The 14,298-nt window shown below is 46.1% G+C and overlaps 1 protein-coding gene across 13 annotated transcripts in view; it reads left to right on the forward strand.

Annotated features, from left to right (window-relative positions):
* Window positions 1–11,058: 11,058 nt before the first annotated feature.
* The window catches only part of MEF2A (myocyte enhancer factor 2A), a 149,492-nt gene continuing 146,252 nt past the window's right edge, over window positions 11,059–14,298 (forward strand). For 3 of the 13 annotated variants that reach the window (XM_019010939.4, XM_004056817.5, XM_055364112.2), the window contains exon 1: window positions 11,075–11,618. The gene's annotated coding sequence lies outside the window, so the exon portion shown is untranslated. Of the gene's footprint in view, window positions 11,619–11,976; window positions 12,286–14,298 lie in introns of those variants that run through there. The other 10 variants (XM_019010940.4, XM_055364115.2, XM_055364118.2 and 7 more) reach the window with 9 other exon arrangements.

Genomic DNA, 14,298 nt, shown 5'->3' on the forward strand with positions numbered 1-14,298 from the left:
TCTCACTTTGATAGATATTTATTCCTTTTTTGAATTATTTTGTACTATAAACAATTCCGCAAGGAATATATTCTGCAAAGGACAATTCTTAGATGTGGAATTGCTGGGTCAAGGCTAAGCACATTTGACATTGTGATAGATATTAACTAAATTGCTTTCCAAGGAGAATGCACCAATATTCACTCTCGCTAACAATGTATGAGAATGCCTGTTTCTATACGCCCTTGCCAACTCAGCATGTTAACAAACCTTTTCATGTTTTTTAATCTGAAAGGTGAAAAATGGGGTTTTTCTGTCACAGCTCTGCCGCTGTGTTCAGTCCTAGAACAGGTAGTCTAAAGAGAAGTTGCTCAAAAATGCACCCTCATATAGATCCAAAGACCAGGACAGAGAATTCTGGAGAAGAATTCTGATAAAGCACTTCAGTTTCTTTTTTCTTTTTCTAGGTTAGGCCAAATCCAACTTATCTAAGCTGCTGGAAATTGCAAATGATTCTCAACGAGAGACCCAGCCCCTTGAAACTGTGTGCTTAATTCACACAACATGCCAGAGCGTGATTTCTGGAAAGGCTTTTTGCATTCCTGTAGATCCATATGTGATAAATACTTTTATCATTTTCTGTGGCGTTCACCATCATGGTGCTGAGAGGTGCTGTCTGCTTTCATCTACGTGCTGAATTACAGATATACATGATCAAATAAAGTCAAGACAAGAATCAAGCCTCATAAAAATCTTGCCTACAGCATGTACCCAAAAAAATCAGTCATGCCAAGGCTATGCAGGCCAAGTGAAGCCAGAAGTTGTGCAATTACCCAGAAGAGGTTGAAATTTCTGACAAAAACAGGGACCTTATTGAAAATGTAAGCATAAAATGAATCCTCATTAAAAGAGAAAAAAAAGCTGCTTCAATACTTTGCTAATGTGAACACTGAAAATCATAATTTCTGACCTCCAGTATGTACTTCATCTGTGAAGCCCACGGTGAAATAGATTTTCCATTCCCCAATTTTCTGGGTTGGTCACTTTGGCTCTAACTTAAAACAAGTTTTTGAATCAGACCAGAGTGTTCCACACTTTGCAGTTGCCTGATTGAAGACAAAGATCTATTCTTTCACTCAGGACTCATATACTGGAAGCCTACTATGTGTCAGGTCCTTAGCTAGACTCTGGGGAAGGTACTAATGAGGAAGACACCACGGCTGCCGGCCTGACCTCACAACAGAGAAGATCTGAGAAGAGAGGACGGGGACCAGCAGAATAGAGGAGTTTGCTGGTGTGTGCAGTGGCCCCCACGCCTACCAGTAGGAGCTCTTGGGGTTTATCATAGTCCAGTCCAGTCTGAAATCAAGTGACCAGTGCAAAGGGCTCTTGGCTACTATCAGGAAAGTAATTAGAGCGTGAGTTCTGATCACCTCCTGTTTACTCTCTTGGTGAAGGAGGGATCCCTTGCTCTAATTAATATGAGATGGCCAAATACAAGACACTTGACACTGGGTAGGTGAGGTCGGCACCAGTCTATTAGTCACATATCCTCACAGCCTTGGGGAGGAGGATACCACACACCACGTGGAGCCACATTGGGGTTACACTCGGGGCAGAGGGAACCAGCAGGGGCCGTGGGAATCAGGCCTTGTAGTAACAAGAGGGTGAGGTGTCCCCAGGTTCCTGCAGGAGGATGTCATTGGCTTGTTTTGATAATTTTACAGGCTGGCAGTGACATGGAACCTATTAGGTTTAGGTCCAGATGGTGTGCAGCTGGTCTGGCTGATAGGGGAACTAGCTGGGTGAAGAATCTTTCCTGCTGGGTGGGGGCCATATCTGGTGAGAGAAAGCAGGGGGACTCAGGGTGAGACCTTTTGGATCTCATGAGGGTCAAGGACGGTCAAGGCAGCAGCACATGATATTTCAGGCCTTACAAGATAGTCTGTTACATTTCTTACTGACAATTTTCCTTCTCTATCTCTATCTCTTCAATAGTAGCCCAGGATTATCTTTGAGGATATGGACCAAATTTCTGCCAACTACAGCCTGAATACAAGCATACAATCAACACTTGCTGAACAACTGTTGTGATATTGATTTTCTTTTTGTCTGTCTGACGTACAGGCTCCCTTCTTCTGGTAATAGCATCCCAATTTGGGGAAAATAGCTCCCCTCACTCTCAGTCCATGTGCCCCTGAGGTTTTGATGAGTTTGAGTCCCCTTCCAGGACTCCAAGGGTTGGAGAGCCACTCAGACATGCCCAATCAGAGTACTCTATCACCCTGGCCATGGTGATTGGTTAAGAGAGACATGTGACCTGGGCCAGGCTCAACTCTGGGACTTTGCTAATAAGAATGTAAAATAAAGCTCTTTTTTGATGGAGATCGTTAAGCTGGAAACTATAAGACCAGAGTTGAGGCCGGGAGTGGTGGCTCACACCTGTAATCCCAGCTCTTTGGGAGGCCGAGGTGGGCAGATCATGAGGGTCAAGAGATCGAGACGATCCTGGCCAACATGGTGAAACCCCGGCTCTACTAAAAATACAAAAATTAGCTGGGTGTGGTGGCACATGCCTCTAGTCCCAGCTACTCGGGAGGCTGAGGCAGGAGAATCACTGGAACCTGGGAGTTGGAGGTTGCAGTAAGCTGAGATCGCACCACTGCACTCCAACCTGAGGACAGAGCGAGACTCCGACAAAAAACAACAACAACAACAACAACAACAAAAAACCCAGAGTTGTTGCAGGACCAGCTGTAAAGAGGGCCTGCATGGGAGTGAAGGTGACACAGAGGGGCACCGAATGTGGTGGTGGTGTTGGGGGACAGGATCTGAATGGATGATGTCATTTCAGCTTCTAATCCAGCAATGCTGGGATTGTAAATATCCCTGAACCTTTCAGTCAAACAAATGAATACATTCTTTCTCTTTTACTTTTTGGCTTATGTTGGTTTGACTTGGGTTCCTGTTACTTGCAGGTGAAAAGCTAATAGACAGCCAGGGCCAGGTGCAGTGGCTCATGCCCATAATCCCAGTACTTTGGGAGGCCGAGGTGGGGGGATCACTTGAGGTCAGGAGTTCGAGACGAGCCTAGCCAACATGGTGAAACACTGTCTCTATTAAAAATACAAAAATTTGGGTGTGGTGGCGCACGCCTAATCCCAGCTACTCAGGAGGCTGAGGCAAGAGAATTGCTTGAACCCAGGGGGCGGAGGATGCAGTGAGCCAAGATGGAGCCACTGCACTCCAGCCTAGGGGACAGAGCGAGACTTTGTCTCAAAAAACAAAACAAAACAAAACAAACAAAGACCTACTAGACAGCCAGAAGTAGAGTCACTTGTCCCTTTTGAACAGGAAGGGAGCAGTTTGTACTAACCCTGCTAACGATTTAATCTACTACTTATTCCTGATTACCCTCCTTAGGTAGCAACAATGCAACAACCGTCCAGTGGTTTAAAAACCACCCCCTGCCCCCTAACCTTGCTCCAGCCGCACGTGTGCTCTTTCTGTTCTTTCAACAAAATAACCTCTGTCCCACCTGGGGAACTTTGCTATTTCCTCTGCCTGAGATACTCTTCTCCAGGTCTTAATCTGGCCACTCGGCTTAAATGTCTCTGCCTCAGAGAAGTCTTTCCTGAACTCATAGCTAAGGCATTGGCACAATTACTCTATCTCATGATTATTTTCATCATAGCTCTTATTACCATCTGACATTTTCTTGTTGGTGCATTTTTTGTTGTCTGTCTACCCCCAAGACTACAAGCTTCATGAGAACATCGATCTTCCAGGGAAGATCGATGGAATTACTTCCTGGAAATACCAGGGCCTGAATAGTGCCTGGCTCACAGCAGGGGCTCAGACGTTTGTGGAAGAAATCAATGAACCACATATGTAACGATTATTTATGTTGGTACATGTAGCTTATGGAGGCACTTTAAATAACCTTGAGTAAGATAATCTTACTCAAGGTTATCATCTTTTATGATAACCTTTTATCATCGTCTTTTATATGGAGGAAAATTGAGGTTTGGAGAGGTTGAGCAATGTGCCCAACATAACACATGTAGGAAATGGTGGAGATGTGATTTAAACAAAGGAACTTTTGACTCGAAAATATGTGGTCTTGCCATTTCAGTCACTCCCAGATTTGTCTCCAATCTCAACATTCAAAAATTCTTACAGATATAAATCCTTGCTAGATCATGAGTTGCAATCTGGAACTGATTTGTGTTCTCTCTGTAGCCATCACAGAGAACTGACCGTTCTCTCTGTACAAGATCTTTGGGGACATCCAGACCCAGAATTGGTCTAAATGGACAACTTAATAGGCATGGTAGAGTCTGATAATGCCTGGAATGCATTTCAAAAGAGATTACTGAGGGGTGACTAAAGGGTTCTTGGTAGGAGAGGTCAAGCCTTTAAAAGAAATGTTGAGACAAAAATACACAGGCAAAGAGGACAGTAGAGAGAGATCATGATGGTTACATATGCAAGGGTCGAAGTGGGTGGGATATCGGGAGATGTGTGAAATGCAGTCTGTCTTTGGATAGAATATAAAACATGAAAAGAAAATAAACTCAAGGTTTGAAATTCCTGTAATTGACATGTGAATATATTGTTGGTTGTGGAGAGAATCACAAAGTCTGAATAAACTCTGTACAGGAGAAAAAATACAATATAACAAAATGACAACATATAATAGAAATTGAAAGACTTATTTGAAGTTCAATTGTGTAAAACATCCAGCTGTCAAAGATTCAATTTCTTATATTTTAAAAGTTTATTTAATCTTTAGGTAGACTTCTACATGCAAGAATATAAACTGAGCAAAGAAAAGCTCTTTTATCTGCTTCTTTGAGAACCTGAATTCATCCTTTTCATCATCAGCCATTCAAGAATAAAAGCCAATGTGATATTAAAATAAGAAAAGTGAAAACGCCCCTTTCAATACCTGAAAAGGGTGTAACGGGCCACATTATACATGTGTATGTGTCAGTTTCTGGTGTTTTGGAATAGCCGCATGGTGGACATGGAACCCTATGGCTTTGTGTAATAATTGCAAACATTTTATTATTTTCTGTGATTTTCCCCCTCAATTCAGAACACTGATCACCTTAACACATTCATACTTACAAACATTTTCCAATGGTCTTAATATTGCCCAAACTGAGGTTGAATTTACCATTGTAAAGCATCGTAAAAATACTTCATACTGGATATATTAACTCCATATGAGGGTTAAAATTGGGGAATTGAGTAAAGCATAGAATAACTAAAATATTTTATCACTTAATTTTTTATCCTGAAATAATGTTAGACTTACCAAAAGTTTAAAAAATGCTGCAGAAAATTCATTGAATTCTTCCATAAGGATAGTATGATTATCAAAATCAGGAAACTAACATTGATATAACACTATTATATATACTCATAGAATACAGACCTTACTCAAATTTCACCAGTTTTCCCATTTCTGTCTCTTTTCTGCACCAGGATCCAATCCAGAATCCCATTTTGCCTTTAGTAATCAGGTCTCCTTGATTTCCTCCAGTTTGCAACGGGTCCTCAGTCTTTTCTTGTCTTTCATGGTCTGGACACTTGTAACGAGCATTGGTCAGTTATTTTGTAAAATATCCCCGCAATTGCAGTTTGTCTGATGTTTTCTTATGGTTAAATTCAGGTTATACATTTTTAGCAAGAATACCAAAGAAGTGAGATGCCCGTCTCATTGCATCATATGGTGGGGTACATGACGTTGATACACTTTGTTACTGATGATGCTAGCCTTGTTCACTTGCTTAAGGTGGTGTCTGCTGGGTTTCTCTACTATAAAGTTACTATTTTTCTCTTTGTAATTAATAAATATCTTGTAGGAGACTACTTTGAGACTATGTAAATGTCCTGTTTCTCATCATCCTTTCACCCACTGCGACAATTATTAACAGTGGTGTCTGCCTAATGATGGCTTTGTATTGTCCTTATTTCTTGTACATTTTTTAGTTGGAATTCTTTGGTCAGGAAGATCTGTACCATCTCTCCCATTTATTTATTCACTTAATTATTTATTTGTATCAGTACGGGCTCATGGATATTTATTTTATTCCTTTGACATGCCCCCATCATTTTTTGAGCACTTCCTTGTTTTCTGGTACCATAAGTTCATCTTGCTTTTTTCTTGCCCCAGTCCTGAAACCAACCATTTCTCTAAGGAGCCATAGTTCCTTAGCCATAGTTTATTGTAAAACGGCACTTATTACAGATCTGGGTGTTTATCGTAGAACTTGCAATAGAAAACGAGTGTACAATTTTCTCTCTCTGGCACACAGACATTAGGGGTCTTAAAGCTGAAGAACTTTCCATGAACAGAACAAAGCAGATTCTGTTTTTATCTCTAGGTTTAATTAATAGTGTAGAATTTTGATTTTCTGAAATAGTTACAAGTCACTAGATCCTCGATGTAACAAGTAAGACATAGTTCTCTTATATGTGGCATTTCTCAGCAAGATACAAGTCTTTATACAAAGTTAAATTTGGAGGGAGAATTTACTACTAATTTGGGGTAACAGATTAAAAACCTTCAATTTTTAATTATTTATACTCATACAAGATTGATATATAGAAATACGTATTAGATTTTTTTTTAGATACTTTGCTTGGGTCACACCATACTTAAAAAGTATCAACTTTGTGTACAAGTATTGGAGACAGAAGATTGAACATGGCATAGTCCCTGTCTTCAAGCGGCTCACAAAACTCCTTCGAGGCTCATTTTACCCCAATCACTTATTTGCTCTAGTTTTCCCCGGTTCGGGTAAACTGACTTTTTTCCTCTATGAATCCATTCTTTTCCCTGACCACCTCCCTCTGGTCATTCTTCTACTCCATAAGTCATTTCCGTTTTTCTTCAGCCCATATACCTCAACTTCAAAAATCTGCTTAGATTTTTCCTGCTGGCCGGGCACGGTGGCTCACGCCTGTAATCCCAGCACTCTGGGAGGCCGAGGCAGACGTATCACCTGATGTCAGGAGTTCGAGACCAGCCTGGCCAATATGGTGAAACACTGTCTCTACTAAAAATATAAAAATTAGCTGGGCGTGGTAGCGGGTGCCTGTAATCCCAGCTACTCTGGAGGTTGAGGCGGGAGAATTGCTTGAACCCCGGAGGCAGGGGTTGCAGTGAGCCAAGATCACGTGATGCACTCCAGCCTGGGGACAGAGTGAGACTCCATCTCAAAAAAAAAAAAATTTTTTTTTCCTCCTCCAAGAAGTACCCTGCTAACATGTCCAGTCTCATCTAGTTGTATCTTTCTCCAGCTCCTGAGGCTAAGGAGATATTGTCCCACAGGCATCTCAAATTCAACACAAGCATAACGGAACTCATCTTATTCCTTTCTGTCCAGCCCCAGCTCCTTCCATCTTGTCTTCCTCCAGGGTTCCCCACTTAAATAATGCTGCTACTGTCCACCCAGGAGCCTAAACAACAAACCTGGTGGGGACAACTGGGATTTCTTGACCCCCCCTAAGCCCTGGTTCAAAGGTCAGCAAGCCAGTGAGTTGTGACTTCTAAAGAGCTTTCTATTTTGCCCCTGCTTTCTCATTTGTATCAGGAAACTGCCTTCATTCAGGTCCTCTTTCTTATCTCAGGTAGCATCGGCATCAAATAGGTCCCCTGAGAAGTAGACTCCCAAAGATTCTGGTGAAGGTAGAGTGTTTGGAAGGTGATCCCAGGAAGTGAGAGAGGGGAAAGGAGAAGAGGTAACAGAAGTGTGCAAATGGGTAGGTCACCACTGCTGTCAATGGGTGCCCAATCTACTGGGACATCCCATCCCTCCACAAGAGACTTGGGGGAGCATGCCTCAGAAATGTCTTCCTGAGTTTTGAGGAAGCTGGGATATTTATCTACGAAGACCAGCCCTCTAAGCTAGAGCATGCTCTCAAACACAGACACACAGGAAGTCATCAGCATGTGTGGGAACTTTGTGGAGATCTTTGGAGATGAGGGCGGGAGGGGTCTGACAACATCAGTACCTCCTAACTGGTTGTCTTGCCTCCAGGCTTGCTCTCCCCACCAACCACTACTCCCTAAGTAATCTTTCTAAAATGCCAAATAGCTCAAGCTCCTCACCGGCTTAAAATCTGTCAGGGGTTCAGAATAAAATCCAAATGGCTTGATCTTGACATGTTAATGATCTGCACCATCTCATTCCCAGCTACTCTTTTAGCTGCTTCCCAGTACTCAATGCAGACTCCAGGCACACTGTGCTAGCTGTCGGGTCTCAGAGCCACACTCGAGGTCCCCGCACACAGCGGTCCCTCTGCCTAAAGTCTGCTCATAAATATTTAAGAAACATTTATTTGATTTTCTAGGACATTCCAGGCACTGTGCTAGACACAGTGAATACAATAAAGAATAAGTTACAGTTTTAGTCTTCAAGGAGCTCACTCTCTAAAGGGAGGAAACAGACATACAAAAAGAAATACACTATACGTTGAGTAAAACCCCATATTAGAGAAAATGATGCCTAAGTGGAGACTTGATGCAGAGTTTACCCTGCAGACAGGAGGAAACAGGCTGGTGTGTACAGAGAAGCTTCTCAAATTTCTGAATGGAGAAAGTGGGGTGTCAGGAAGAAGAGGTGAGGGAGAAGCTGGCCAAGTCGTCAGGGGTTCCTTTGGCTTCTAGGCAGCTTGAGCATTATTCTTCTCATCAAGACACAGTGAGGGCCCTTTTTTCGTCCTACCAGGAGGTTTTCCAGATTCACTGTAGGCATCATGTCCTCTAAGAAGCCTACCCTAATTCTTGTCCCTCCTCAGACACTCATCATCTGTGCTCTTCCCGCACCCTAGGAAACCCCTCATGATGGATTGTGTTTTAAGGTGTATCCTCCCCACGGCCTGCCAGCCCCTTTGAAGAAAGGGCTGCTCCTTCTCACTTCTGTATCTCAGTGCCTGGCCCAGTGCACAGTCCCTGCAGCTCAGAAACATCTGGACCCCTGAGTGCCTTTAAGGAGGCCAGAGGGGAAAGACTGACAGATGCTGCTCCTCAGTTCCCTCCAAGCCAGTGGCACACGTAAGTGCTCGGCACAGGGTCTTTCTGAGCGCTCGAAGTTGCTAGAGACACTAGACTTCAGGTGTAGGTTTTCAACAGCTGAAACAGAGGCTGTGGCAATTTCCTAAAATTGGTTGCTTTTACTACAAATAACAGTGATTGTGCTCTGCTAATAGCTGTGCTCCACAATTCTTAAACTTAGCCTTCCTCCTTTCCTTCTCTCCTTCCTTCCCTTCCTTCCTTCTTACCACTGCCTGCAATTCTCAGACAAGGGCTTTGACATGCAGAGTGGTGGGGAGAGAGGTGCTCTTTAAGGTGATGCAAACACTCTTTTCACTTCTGCTGTGGCTGGACTCATAGTTGAGTTCTCTGCTTGACATTTTGAGGGTAACAATAGCATTGGAATGGGTAAGGGCTGGGCAGTCTGAGCTGAGTCTTCTGTGCCTCAGGAGGCTCAACTTCTGGAAGGGTGGGAGCCGGAGTGGAGCAATAAGGGTGAAAACATCTTTTGGAACAGTCTGTTTTCATTGCCTCTTCTTCCAGGGTGACAGCAGGTGGCAAGGAGAGGGCCACTGATCACTGTGCCCCCACTCCAGACCCTAAGCTTTAAAGGATAAGTATTAAACTCTTCTTGCCCTCTTGGAGCAGAAGAGCCAAATCCAGCTGGCTCTGCAGCTTCTGGCAGGTTAAAAAGCATGCATTTCCACATGACTTGCTGATTTACACCACATTTTGACATGTTTTAAAAACCTCCCTGCAGTTCCTTTTGCTGGCTCCCCTGAACACTGGTGTTGTGGAGCTCTGAGCAGAGCTCCAGGTTTATTTTCTGGCGTCTGCTGTCTATGTGCCGCCTTTGTTTTGGGCTCTCCCCAGCACATTGCCCCGTTGTCCTTGAGGGAGGAAGCCAGCCAGTCTCTGGCTTCCTTTGTAACTTCCCAGTTCCTCCGCTCACAGCCTCTGCTCATCTGCTCACCCACCCCAACCACTTTGTTTTAAGTGCTGCGGGATTGAATTTCTCATCTTCAAATGCAAACAACCATTTGGCTTCGTGTCCATTACACAGGCACCTCTGGGGGCACATGCAGGCACTGTGGCCCCGAAAAACTCTTCAGAGGTGAGCGGCTTTCAGGATGAGAGGGCCAACAATGGCTCATCTCCTAAAGACCTCGATAAACATAATCAGTAGCCCCAGAAAACACAACAGCTGTCCCAAGCCTATCCCCTTTGCACCTATCTCAGAAAAGGCAACATGCAGAGCGGTCAGGAGTTCAAGTCCTCAGGGCCCTACTCTGAAGCTGTGACCCTGACAGGTCACTTTAGCGCTCAGCTTCCCTTTCCTCATCTGTAAAATGGGAATAGAAACTGAATCTGCTTCATGGGGCCTTGTAAGGATTACATAAGCTGTCATATGCAAAACGTCCATCACACAGTTTACCGCCCCAGGCATCCTAGAAACTATTAAGTCACGATAAGGAGGTTGCTACTGTCCTGGGACCTGGGGAGCTCGGCTGGCCAGTCCGAAAGGGCCTTCTCGCCCTCGAGACCCCTTCAAGTCCCTTTCTCTCCGGGCCCGGGTCCCAGAGTCCCCTTGTGCTTGCTCCTGAGGGTGACCTGCCCATGCCCCGGGGCGAGCACAGGTGCGGCCCTGGCCACAATGCGGGCGTGGCGAGCCGACATCTGGGGAGGCCAAGGGCGCCTCGAGGGAGGGAGGGAGGAGGCTGACCCGGGCGTCCCGAAGGACCCGCCTGGCCCCGGACTCCGGGCGGCAACCGGCCTCGCGCCCCGCCCCCGCCCCCGCCCCCGGGAGCCCCGCCCAGTCCCGTCGCGCCGCCCCGCCCCGCTCCGCTCAGCAGCCTCGCCGCCCCACCGCCCGGGTTGGCTGCCCTGCAGGCCACGCGCGGCGATTTGCCACGCGCCGCGTCACCGGGCCGCTCCTGGCCTGGGCTCCCGGGGGCTGGTCAGGGAGGTGGCGGCGGCTGAGCGGCGGAGCGGGGGCGGCAGGGCGCGACGCCGCCGGGCCGCCCCGCCCTGGGAGGCGCCCGGGCCCTCATCAAGTGACCAGTATCCCTTCCAGGAGAACACGGTCCTTCAGAGGAAAGCGAGCTCCAACCCGCGGCCCCGGCGCCAAGCCGCCGTCATCTCCTTCCTGTGCCGGGTGATCGTCTCCTCACCCACCCGGAAAAACATAGTCCGCCCCCACGTCCTTGTGGAATAGCGCCCGCTTCCAAGCACCGTGACTCTCTTTGCCCTACCCTTGTCTTTCCCATTCCAATTACTCTAGAACCCACCGAGAGGATAATTCAGCCCTGCAAAGAAACTGATGGGGAGAAGCGAAGAAGGGAACCCAGGAGGGAGGGGAGGCAGGGCTGCGGAGGGACACCGAGGCGGCGGACGTAGTGCGCACGCGCAGCACAGAACGAGTTCCGGTCTGGCCGAGGCTTGTCTCCTAAAAATAGCCCCGGTGTGGGGATCCGTGCGCGGATGTCCCGGCGAGTCCCGGGCTGAAAGAGGCGGCTCCGGGCGGCGCGGAGCGCTGGTGGCGGGCCCGAGCTGCGGCGTGTGCGCGCCCGCCAGCTGCTCCGGAGATACGGTGAGGGCCGCGGGCAGCGGGGCTCAGTCCGCGGCGCCGGTAGTGCTGGAGGGGGGCGGCGTCTCGCTTAGGGGACCGAGTAGGGGTTGGGGTGGAGGTGCTGGGGCGGGGGACGGCGCGGCCGAGAGGGTCGCCCGGGGGGCTCCGGGGACTCCTGGACGAGGCCGTGTCCGGCTTGGAGGGGGCCAGGGTCGCGTTCGCGCATTGGCCGGGCGGGTAGGGTGCTGGGAGGCGGGTAGGGTGCTGGGAGGCGGCGAGGGGTGGTCGGGTCGGGGTCGGCGCTGAGGAGCCAGGCGCCCGGGGAGGTGGGGGCGGGGTGCCCTGAGGGCGGGCCGGGGGGGCTGGATGGGGCTCGGCTGGGCGGGCCGAGGGGAGCTCAGTCGCGCGGGCCGGTGGCGAGCAGCCTCCCCGGGCGCGCACCGCTTGGGGCCGGGGGGCGGTGGTGGACGTCGCCTCCTTGAAAGTTGAAGGAGTTCTCTGGAGACCCCGGAGCTTCTCCGGGGTGGTGCGCTCCGAGGGCCCTTTCCTTCCCCTTTTCCCTCCAAGCCCGGGGGTCTCCCCGAAGGGATTAGCCCCAAGTGCGGGGGCCTTCTGCCCTGTTGGACTTGAAGAAGTTCCCCCACTTCTGCTTTGGGAGAAGATTGGTCCAACGGGGCGGAACGCTTAGGTACGAATTCTGTGAGTGTGTAGATGTCAGTGGCGGGGTCGGTGTTTGGGGCGGACACCTGCGGTTGCGGACGCCCGATCGTGCGGGGAGACGTCGCGGGGACAGAGGGGCTGCACAGGGAACCGCTGGCTGAACCCCTGCCATCCGGCTAGATCCCAGCACGCAGAAAATATTTTGTGTGTTAGAAACTTTGCTTTTTGGCTCGATTTCATGCTTTTGAGCAGTGAGGGTTAAAGTAAGTGAGATAGTGCAAACAAGTTTGGAAAAGGTGAGCAATCCTGAATAAGAAAACAGTTTTTCTTTAAAAGTGTAACTATAGAATTGTTGCTCACATCCGAAATAGATTCCTGAGCTGTGAAGCGAGCCTCCTGTTATGGTCCAGCAGGGAACCGTGTGTAGCTTGAATATAACATAGTGTTAACCTGCGTTTTAGTTTACAGTGAGATTGGGATTCCAATAAATGCCCTATTAGAAAGGCCTGCTGTGATGTGTTAACAATAGCATATGTATTTTTAAACAAACATTGTCTTAACATTTTTTCGGGTTTTTAGCGCAGTATGTTTTCCTTGTGTCTTGTGTCATCTATTACTATATGAAGAGAAGGTTCTCTAAGGCTGTAATTAGGTGTACATTACCCGAGAGTACTTTCCCTTTAAGAATCCAGCTGTGTTGTTTTGGCAACTGCTAAGTACTCTAGTTGTCAGTTTTAGAATCTGTGTTACCTTGGCAGTTCTTGAGCAGTCTGTGGAAAAGGTAAACAAAATAGTTCTTTTTTAAACATACAAAAATGACATTTCTTTTAATATGAATTTAGGAAGTGAGGATAAAAATGACTACGTTGTGCCTTTTTGGCTTTTGTATGTACTGTGTGTGTGTGTGTGTGTGTGTGTGTGTATTTTTGGAGAGCTCAGTCTCCATTTCTTTTTCTGTAAATTACAACTTTTGTTTTAGGGAGTCAAGACTTTCCACTAAAGCAGATGCCGATTTAGATTAGTTTATATTAAATGTCATAAACACACCTGTATATCATAAAACATTAAGATCAGTATTTGTTATATGTGGTGACGCATTAATTGACAATAGAATCACCTTTATTTTAATTCTCAGTGAGCATTGTTGCAAAAAGTTGTGATAATGGTGTTACAATAATCAAAAGTACTCTGAAGAGCTAAAACTGGTGATTTGAATGTTTGTAGACTCTAGATGAACAGTTTTGTTGAAGAGTGTGGTTCCAGTAGCTACTTAGTGAAAACAGTGACTGTGAAGTAATGGTGACCTCTATAAACGCAATTATTTGCTTACCTATTTCCTTTAATTCACACTATGGTTATATATAAAATTGTGGTTTGATTTCATATTAGAACAAAAGTGTTAACATTACACTTTACTTGCCTTCAAAAGTTTTTTGAAAAATTAAATTCTGGGGGGTGTTCAGTGGAAGGAAAATAGCTTATTGACACCCAGAAATAATTGTAATGTCACCATGTTGAATTATGGTTTGAGAATAATTTCCTTCTGTATTCTTAGAGTTTGTTTTCATATGGGTATGTGTGACAAAGATTTTTTTTTTGTAAATGCAGTTGGAAATAATCTCTTAAAAATGTTGAGTTGTTTCAAATGGTGATGTTATGTTTTTCAAAGCAATTTCATTACAATTTGCCTTTTCCATCATGCATTGTGGGTTAATATTAATTTTATTAATATTCCAGCAATAGTAGTGTTATCCATTAATTGGCTACCAAAAAGAAGAATATTGAATTATATTCCGAGGGTGGTTAAGAAATTATGGAAATGTTTATTAGAATATGATTTTGGAGTTTGAAATAGTCTAGCTAAATCTTTTCAGTAGATTTGTGTTCTGATTTAGGAGGAAGAAGCCATGAACAAATTTGTTACTGAAAAATAGCATGCTTGTCAGTTTGGAAAACCATCTTTTTTCCTCCCTTTGCTGCTTTTAGTGTGGCAAGAAGAATGTAGTGTAATATACGATGATGATGGGCCTGGATTTGGGGG

This window comes from Gorilla gorilla, chromosome 16, assembly GCF_029281585.2.
Source record: "Gorilla gorilla gorilla isolate KB3781 chromosome 16, NHGRI_mGorGor1-v2.1_pri, whole genome shotgun sequence".
Classification (NCBI taxonomy): domain Eukaryota; kingdom Metazoa; phylum Chordata; class Mammalia; order Primates; family Hominidae; genus Gorilla; species Gorilla gorilla.